Below are 10,225 nucleotides of genomic sequence, written 5' to 3' on the forward strand. Positions count from 1 at the left end.
CTAGAAGCCATTTTTCTTATTCAAATCCTAACTCATATTAATTGTGTGAGCTTGGAAAAATCACTTAACTTCTATAAGCCTCATCTCAAATTTATGAAAAAAAGAGATTGGTTTCTGCCTTGTAGATCTTCTTATAGGCATTAGCTGAATTAACATATTTGTCAAGAATTTGTCAACTAAGCATATGAAGCAAAAATCGGAATGAGTACTCTGGTTGTCATTGGATTTCAGTTTCTCAAAGTAGAACTCCATCTGCATGAATGCTTATTACTAGGTTGCTTTCTACTGCCCTTGGCCTTTTGCCTTTGTTCACCCTATACAAGTGACATGCCACAGCTGGTCCGTAAGTGGCTATTGGAAAAAACAATGCGGTGAATTCTATTTGTTCCTTGGTATTCTCAACCAGCTGTTCTTCTCAGAGATTTCAAGATCTGATCCCAGCTCTTGTAGTTTTCATAACCCATTCATTGAATTCCAAGAATATGATTCTTGTCTTTAAATCCTCCTTGATATTTTCATTTTCTTGGAATTTCTTTTCCAACCTTTGTCACAAATGATTATAGAGCAAGGGGAAGGGGGATTCCTTTAAGTTGTGAAGTAATAAATCCAACAGTTAGTGATCTAGATTTGTTTTTCAATAATTCTGCAACCACTGCATGTTACTACAAATCAACAGCATCCACAGAGACTGATTAGAAAAAACTGGGGCTTTAGAAACCAAGATATAAACAATACATTTTTTGAGTTAAGGAGGACATTTATAACAATAATATACACATCAAGGCTAATTCTATCATATCTATTCTAAGACACTTTAACAAGATAAGTGGTCCCCAATTGCCTTTCCTAGGACCAGCACTAGGTCAGTGCATCCAAATCATCCTGGGAGCTTTGAAAAAAATGACTGAGTCTTCAGCCCTGCTGCTGAACTACTGAATCATATCCTCTGGATATGGAAATCAGGAATCTAAGTAGTATTTAAAGTTTCTTAGGTCATTCTGCTATCAAGCCAGTTTTGGGTAGCACCTTTGGGTATCAGATTTGATGATGTACAGATAGCTTTGGGTCTGATTCCCTAATTCTAGGTTATCTCTTCATATTAAGTAGCTATAAAAGATTAATTTTTTCAACAGAGTATGTCCATCAACAGAGTAGGTTCACAACGTGTAGTACATGGTACTTAGTTAATGCAGCATTCAGTGCATGAAGATTGAATTCTACTGAATTCTATCCAAACATTATTTAATGCCAAAACTCAGATTAATAACAAGTAAGGCTGAGTACATCTCCCCTTGTTGTTACTTAACAACTGAGCTACTGCAGCTACTCAAACTTATCTGCTGTTCTTTTCCATTGAAATAAATGGTAGTAAAAAAGGAAAATATGAGGATCCATGGAAAATCATGTACAACCTTGGATGTCAGAGAGCATAAAACTTTCAGACAATGTGAAAAGGTAAATGGTTTGGGAGTAAACTGACTCAAAAATACATTGGAGAAAAGTTAAATTATTTAATCCATGTAAAATTAAAATCAAGTCCACTATTTGAGCCATAATGACTGTCATAAAATAAGTTAAGTTACATAATATCACTTAAGGAATGGTACTTTGGAGACAAATTTGCTTAAAATGCCCCATTTCTCTTTCTGGTCCTCTTGACCATAAAAAAAGTTATTCAGGCAAATAATTTCTAGCTTTAGGTAACCCAATCTCTTTTCCTTAATACTTGAACAACTCAATTAGGTTTCATAAGTTACTGAAGTAAGAACAGAATCCAAAGCACTCATAGCTCAGAATATGAAATATACATTGGTTTTACTTTTAAAACACTAATTTTGTTAAATTTTTCTTCTTCTTCCCATTTTCTGTGTTAGGCTTTGTAAAGTACTAATTTTATTCACCACGTAACATAAAATGTGGAACATGGTTGGTTTTTTTAATCAACTAACAGTTTAAGGGTTTGAATAAACAGAGCTCCAAGAAAAAATTCTTTTAGTCAAAATGAAACAATTCTATTCTAGAACCTCAATTTCCAAGCACCAAGGTATGAAAGCAGGAACAGTCCCCAATAATCAACTAACACTGAATGATACTACCCCCAAGATATATAATAATCAATAGTCTCTCCTCATGAGCATCGTTTTTAATCACCTAAGGGGACATCTTACTCTAAAACTATTACTGTCTTATTTTCTTATTTCTTGGATCCACTTTAAGGTTTGTGACCCTATATTCTATAGCCTCAGGTTAAGGACCCCTGGTCTTCTGGAGCAATCTGAAATATTCGTGATCATAGCCTGCAGTAAGATATACCTTTGGCATCACACACACACACAGGAAAAAATGGTTTAAAGCTATCCTTCTTATACGTAATGCAGTCTGTTTTTTGTTCTAATCCATTTCGTTTTTTAAAATTCTGGATGGACCCCTCTAAATTTATTTCACAATTTACCAGTGGAATATAGGAAGTTTGAAAACACTGTTCTAGTGGAGATGATAGGGCTTAGTTTCATGTTATTCATTAAAAAACAAAAGTTTCTTTTTCCATATATCAATTTTTTTTAACAAAACTCTTTTAGAAGTTTCCTCTTTGTAGTGTAATTATGGATTTTCACATCTCCTGTTGCACTGAACCATAATGATGTATTCACTGATTATTTCATTTTTATTATTCTTTTGACTGAATGGCCCAGTAAAGATTGAGTCAAAGCCTATAATACAAAGTCCTTACCTCAAGCTATCAGACACATGCAGAGTAGACACATTAGCCAGGTTTTAGCTACAAAATGTGATTCGGCTCAGTAGGTGTGCATTAGTCACACATTTCCCGTAGTCACCTACCACATGGAATACAATCTCCAGCTACGCCAGGGGTGCTTCCCACTGTAAGAACTAAATCTTAACAGAGGGCATTTGCATTCCCACACAACCCCTTAATCCCAACAAAAACCAAAGTCTTATTACCTGTTCCCCACTGGGCTCTGGGCTTGTTTGTCAGAGTAGGGCTGTGTATGTACTAAGATTTCCAAGTTCTAACTGATGGGTATTTTAAGAATAGAGATGCTACAGAGGCAGAAGGTGAATTGAGTCTTTCAGTGCCCACAAACTTTCAATCCTATTCTCAGCTCTTTCTCCCCTGCTTAATGGTGGCCCCCCTCCTCCTACATACAACTCCCTTCTACACCATTTCTCCTTTGCCTCCCTCTAGCATGTCTTTGTAAGATTCATTCACACTAAATTACCCACTATCAAAATGCAAATGCTCTACAAGAAATACAAATGTGAAATTTTAGAAATAACAGAGCAGATAGGGACGTTTAACTCAGAAGGTAGGCTCATGAGTTTTTGGACAGATTTGTATCACATATTTTAAAAAAATTCTCTGTCCCATTACATACACCAAAAACCAAAGTTACTTATCAATGAAAGTAAATAAATCTCACTGGGTTGGATATATAACAGTTTTTCACAATTGAAATCAGAGCCAGGCTTTGCAAGTTAAGAGACAGCAATGTGATTACATCATTATTGTGTACATTTACTTCTCTTGCCTCCAAAGGACAGATTTTATAAGAACAATTGCATTTTAAATATACTAATGTGGAAGAACATTTTAGAGAAGTGAAAATTTAAATTTTCATTAACTTTAGCTTAAAAATAAAGGGACTTGCATTGTTTTGCCTTGTTCCTTCTAGGGAAGTTATGTAAAAGAAAAATTGCTAGGTGATCCAAATTTCTTTTAATTAGGCTTTTGTATGTGAGCATTAAAAAATCATTTATTTAACATATATTCATAAAGTACCTACTAAGTTCCAGGGAATTTTTTTTTTTTTTAAACACTGAGGAAACACCAAGGAACATAACATAATAAAATTTAAAAAAAAAAAAGAAAGCACTATTGTATGTGTAGAATACAGTAAATAAATACATATGTATTTCAACATATATACTTGAAATTAAATATTCAGTAAGTGCTATAGAAAAAATTGTGTTAAAAATGGGAAAATATATATTTGTCAACATACATGATTATATGAATGAGATTAAGCTGTCCTGCTTCTAAAACAATTTATATTGTCTTTTTTACTATCACTAATGTATGTTCATTGTAGAAAAAAACAGAAATGTGTCAAGAGTAACAATGATAATATCATGGTTAAACTTTATTGACAATTGTACCATATGCTTTTTTTTTTTTAAGATTTTATTTATTTACTTGACAGAGAGAGCAACAGTGAGAGAGGGAACACAAGCAGGGGGAGAGGGGGAGGGAGAAGCAGGCTTCCAGCGGAGCAGGGAGCCCGACACGGGGCTCGATCCCATGACCCTGGGATCATGACCCGAGCTGAAGGCAGATGCTCAACGACTGAGCCACCCAGGCGCCCCTGTACCATATGCTTTTAATGTAGTATCTCATTTAATCTTCATAAATATTCAATGAAATAGGTATAGTTATTATCCCCATTTTGTACTTAAGACAACTGGATTGTGAATGGATTAACTTTCCCACAATCTACATATACTGAGTGGCAGCTTTTGGAATACAAAGAAAGTATGCCTGTCATCTGTCTCCAAAGCTCATGCCATTAACCATTATACTCTTTGTTGCAGTTCAGAGAACTGCCCCCCAAAGATGTCTATACCTTAACCCACAGATCCTGTGATATGATATGTTAAATGGAAGAAGGGCCTTTGAAGATGAAATTAAGGCTGCTAATCAGTGGAATTTTAGAAAATCATGTATGATCCATGTGGATTCAATGTAATCCCTCAAGGCTTTAAAAGCAGAGAAATTTCTCCAGCCAGATTCAGTTAGAGGGGTATCATAAAATACAAAGGCAGAAGAGATGTCGAGTCTGACTTTGTCGCTGACTTTGAAGATCAAGGGGGCCATGAGCCAGAAAAATGCCAACAGTCTCTAGAAGCTGGAACAACTACTGGCAACAGCCAGCAAGAAAATGGAGCTTCAGCCCTATTACCAACCACATGGATCTGAATTCTTTTAAGAATCAGAAAGAGCCTGGATGTGCATTTTCCTCCAGAGCTTTCAGGTTAGAGCCCCAGCTGGCCAAGAGCTTGATTTGGATCTCATGGGACCCTGAGCAGAGAAATCAGCTGGGCCTATTGCACTTCTGACCTACGGAACTGTGAGATGATAAACTTGTATTGTTATATAGGAAAGTTGTTAAGAGATTAAATTCTAACAATTCTTATCACAAGGAGAAATGTTTTTTCCTTTGTTCTTTTCTTCTTTCTTTTCTTTTTATTGTATCTACATGAGAAGATGGATGTTAGCTCAACCAACTGTAGTAATCATTTCACAATAGCTGTAAATCAAACCACCATGCATACATACAACAATGATGTATGTCAATTATTTCTCAATAAACTCGGGGCGGGGGGATTCTGTGTTGTTTTTAAGCTGCTGAATGTGTGGTAATTCGGTATACCAGCAATAGATAACGAATATACTATTCTATCTCCCAGTAAACAAATAAAAACATCTCTAATCCTACCACACACAGATAATCACTGTAAACATGTGAGTAGGTATCATTTTATCCTTCTCTGTATGTATTTAGATATAATGGTATGAATTTAAGATTATGCTGAATGTACTGTTTTTAACATCTTGTATTTCAAACCCAACATTTCATTTTGACTATCTTCTTATGTTTTTAAACATTCTTCTAAAAGAATTGTAATGGTTAATATTATTCCAGTGAATAGTTCTACCACAGTTTAATGCCCTACATTTGAATATTTAGGTTGCCCTGAATATTTTACTAATAGTCACATAAACCAGATAATTAATGGGACCTCTTATCTTTTGAGATTTAGACTGATTTTCTTGAAGATACTATTTCCATAGCTTGAAGAGACAAAATTTCATGAAACAATGAGGGACTTATAGTTTTAAGTTAAGTAGCATCTATTTTCCTATGCTATCTCTAGGTTATGTAGCTTTTCCTCAGAGAAAAGATTTACCTTTTCCAGTTCCCCAGAATGAGTATTCTGACCCTAAATCATAAATGACTGATATAAACTTTATTGCTATTTTTGTATATAAACTTACATAGAAATGGCCTCAATTTCCTTCTAAATTTTTCATCAGTTAATATGATCTACCTTTCTTACGCTGAAGTCAGAATTATAAATTAATTTTTTTTCATGTTTCATAGCACTGTGATAAATATTCTTATACAAACATCTTGATACATATTACTGAGTATTTCCTTAGGATAAAGGCCTTGAAGTGGAATTACTGAATTCAAAAGCACACACACGTTTAAAGATTTTATTCTTCATAGCATCCCAGTTTCTTTGTACAAATGTATTGTTCAGACACAAAACCAATGCTAAACGGTTTATTGGAAAGATCTTTGCATCAAAAGTCAAGAAAACTATTTTTGATGCTCAGATCTTCAAACAGCTAGGTTTCTCTGGTTTTCTGGCTTCATCTTTTCCTCAAGTGCAAAATGGGAGTCTTAGTTTTAGAGGATCCCATTATGTAATGCTTTGAAAAGAAGGTGGAGGATTTTATGTTCTAAGCAGTATGTTATAATAATGAGCTAGGATTAAATATATTTCTTAAAACAGTTGGCAATCTCATGTTGAATCTATTCAGGGAGAAGTTACAAATATGCCTCTACTGAAACCTCTTATCTTATTAAAGCATATTTCCTTCTCAAATGTTTACCATGCAGGAAAAAGAAGGGTTGGACCTATTAGCAAATTTTGTGCATTGCTCATTTCCCTAATTATTAATGAATATTGTTCTTCCACATCACAAATTCATTTCTGAACTCATAATTAAATGACTAATAAATATAAGGTTTTGTATCCAGTAAAGGAAATAACCAAATAATTTCCTATATTTGAGGGCATTTAGGTTTATTAAAAGCAAATGACCTTACTCTTCCTGTTGGTGACATCAGGGTGCCCTGGAGAGGAGTGGTGGGAGAAAGCTGGCCATTCTTTGTTTAGGATTTTAAGTATGACACACCAAAATTTACTTTTTTGTAAAAGAAACCTTGAGAACAAAAGCCAGTTATTATTAACTGAAAGGGGAAGTTGCTAATTTGTTAAACACAAAGAAATACAATGACTTGATACCTAATATGTGGAGAAATTCTCTTAATATAGGCTGAACTTTAGCCCTTTCTCTGCTCCATTAAACAGTTATCATAACTGACTATTTCCTCCATTTCCAAAAACCTGGGAATTTCTTTGTTTCTTAATAGATTATCCTCACTGGAATGCTCTCACAGATGAAGTATTTTTTTCTTACAGTTTTCTTGTGGGGAAAAAAAAAAAAAGATCCTACATATGCTAGATATGTTTTCAGGTGACCAAAATTCTAGGTGTCACAAATCCTATTGACTCTGTAATTGTTAATGGGTGAATTCTCATTACAACATCACATGTGGTTTGATTCTGTAATAAAAGCAAAGCTTTAAAGAGAATGAATACACCTTTTTAATGAGTGCAGATTTTGAGTTTATGGATCCTGAATAGGAGGAGCATGTTCTATAATAGCAATTATCTAGTTTGGGTTAATCAGAATCTCCTGGGGGAACTTAATAAAAATACAAAGGTCCAGTCTCTTCATCTCCAATAAGGCTGGGACTCCAGCTCTCTGGTTGATTCTGTTACACACCAAAGTTGGAGGACCACTATTCTAGAACCTTGTTTATAAGTTGTTGTTGTTGTTGTTGTTGAATGTTGCATGAAAATCCTGAAGACCTCCTAAAATGGAGATTCTGAGCTGCATTTTCAGTTCCACCTGAACTGGAGTGGGGTGTAAGAATGTGTACCTCCAGTAAGTACTCAGGTAATGCTTATGCTCTGGTCCAGAGACCATATTTTTAGCTATAATTCAGAGTCTAGGGCATGGTTTACACTTCTTTACATATAACATCTGCCTCAAGCCAATGTTAATAAAGATTTTCCACTTCCAGCAGTGCTTGCCCAGGAGATGTGAAAACTGACTCTTGTGTTTTATCACAGCTGGCTCTAAACAACTGAAGTTTCCCTGAACTATGAGTGACCTGGATGCCAGATCTTTCCTAGACCTAAATGAAGACACTTTTCCTGAACTACAAAAAATAAGACTATTCTAACTAAGCATACACAGACCTACAGACACACCCTGCCCTCTCAAGGTGCCAGTTTTCTCTGCTCAGTGTATTAAGAACTCCTCCTCTCTAGCATATAAAATCCCGATTTTTCTCCTTCAGCAGACGACTCAGTGAATCAAATTTCTTCACTGACATATGTTCTCTTGCCTAGCAAGTTAATGGTTTAGACTTCCTTTGTTGGTGGTGGTAATTTTGTTCTGGAGGTCTTTGCTTTATTTTTTAACACTAGTTTTAAGGCACTGTTTTTCCATAAAATCCCTGTTAAATGTATTATGCCTTTCTCAAATCATGCCTGCCAAGAAACTGTCCTTTCCCCCAAGAAAAACTTTGCTGTAGTTTTACCATGTAGTGGAAGTTCTCATCCCTGCCCAGCTCGGGCAATGTGACTATACTCTACTCTGTGCCCCCAGCACCAGCCCTCATTCTTTACCTCTGGTATACACCTACCCCATGACTGGCCATCCGTGGGTCTACATCTGGGCTTCTCCACTGCAAAATGAGCACCTTGAAATAAGGGCCATATTTTAATGTTGTTGGAGGTGTTTTAAGATTTATTTATTTATTTTAGAGAGAGTGTGCAAGCAAGCAGGGGAAGGGGCAAAAGGACAGAGAGAATCCTGAAGCAGACTCCCTGCTGAGCACAGAGCCTGCAGTGGGCTCCGTCCCAGGATCCTGAGTTCATGACCTGAGCCCAAATCAAGAGTTGGCCGCTTAACCAACTGAGCCACCCAGGCACCCCATATTTTGTTATTTTTGTCATTGTTTTTACATTTGTTTCTCTGTTGAACTGAAATAGGTGGTGGTAAAGAGTTGTTATCCTCTTGTTCCTTGGCACATCAGAATTCACAAAGCACTTTTATATGCATTATATAATATGATGGTTGTGACAGATAGGAAAGATCTTATGTTGCCAATAAGAAGACTAAAACTTAGAGAAGATAAATGATAACCTCAGGGTCACATGTAATTAAATGTCAGAAAAAAGACCTAACCTACACCTTTTTCCTGTAGAAACACATTAATCCATCTTCAACCACAGTAATACACAGAAATGTTCTTACCAATTTCTCCTTTTAATTTTTTATCAAGATAGGGTAAAACAAAATCATGGGAAAATAAGATGAAGGCCAGATAAAATTTGATGAGGCATAATGTTTCCAAAAAAACACGATGCACAGGGGAAGCAGAGCTAGCTAGAACAGAAACAGGTATATGGAAGAAATCCCAATATGCGTGGAAAGATTAAAATAGAGCAGGAGAAGAGAGATATTAAACACTGCTAAGGAGTCAAGGAGAGTTTTAGCCTGAGATCCTAGCAACAGCTTGTTTAGGTCTTCAGTACACTTCCTATTCTTGGAAGTCCATCTTGCAGCTGTAGAATTTGTTTGCTCACTGATTTTTATTTGTTTGTGTGTTTTAAAGCAGGTAAAGCTAACTTCCATTTGCAACATTGTGGTAGACTACATTTTTTTTTTAAAGATTTTATTTGTCAGAGAGAGAGCACAAGCAGGGGAGCAGCAGAGGGAGAGAGAGAGAAGCAGGCTCCCCACTGAGCAAGGAGCCCGACACGGGACTCAATCCCAGGACCCTGGGATCATGACCTGAGCCGAAGGCAGACACTTAACTGCCTGAGCCATCCAGGTGTCCTTAGACTACATATTTTTAAAGCCATCCAACTATAGAGTACTTAAAAAGGATAGGTACAATGTAACAAACTTTTTTTTTTTTAATGAAAAGCCAAGCTCGCAGGAAACTAACAGACTACTCTGAAAGAAAGAAAGAAAGAAGAAAAGAAAGGAAGTAAGTGAAGAAGGAAGGGAGGGAGAGGGAGAGAGAAAGGGAGAGGAGGTAAGAAAATAAAAAGAAAAAAAATACTAGAAATGCAGTGGTGGGCAAGCTCAGGAGAGATGGATTTACCTAGGGGCATTTGTCAGTAGCAGAAACTTAGTGCTTTGTTTTATAGGATCCTTCAGGGAAAAAGAGGGAAAAAAGGCCTCGAGCCCTTTGGGTAAGCCGAAGGAAAAATTACCTGCTTCTGAAAAAAGAGAGGTAGCAAAGAAACCTAACAGTGTCTGCCTCAGCTC

This window comes from Leptonychotes weddellii, chromosome 7 (assembly GCF_054177405.1).
Source record: "Leptonychotes weddellii isolate Sample4059 chromosome 7, ASM5417740v2, whole genome shotgun sequence".
Classification (NCBI taxonomy): Eukaryota; Metazoa; Chordata; class Mammalia; order Carnivora; family Phocidae; genus Leptonychotes; species Leptonychotes weddellii.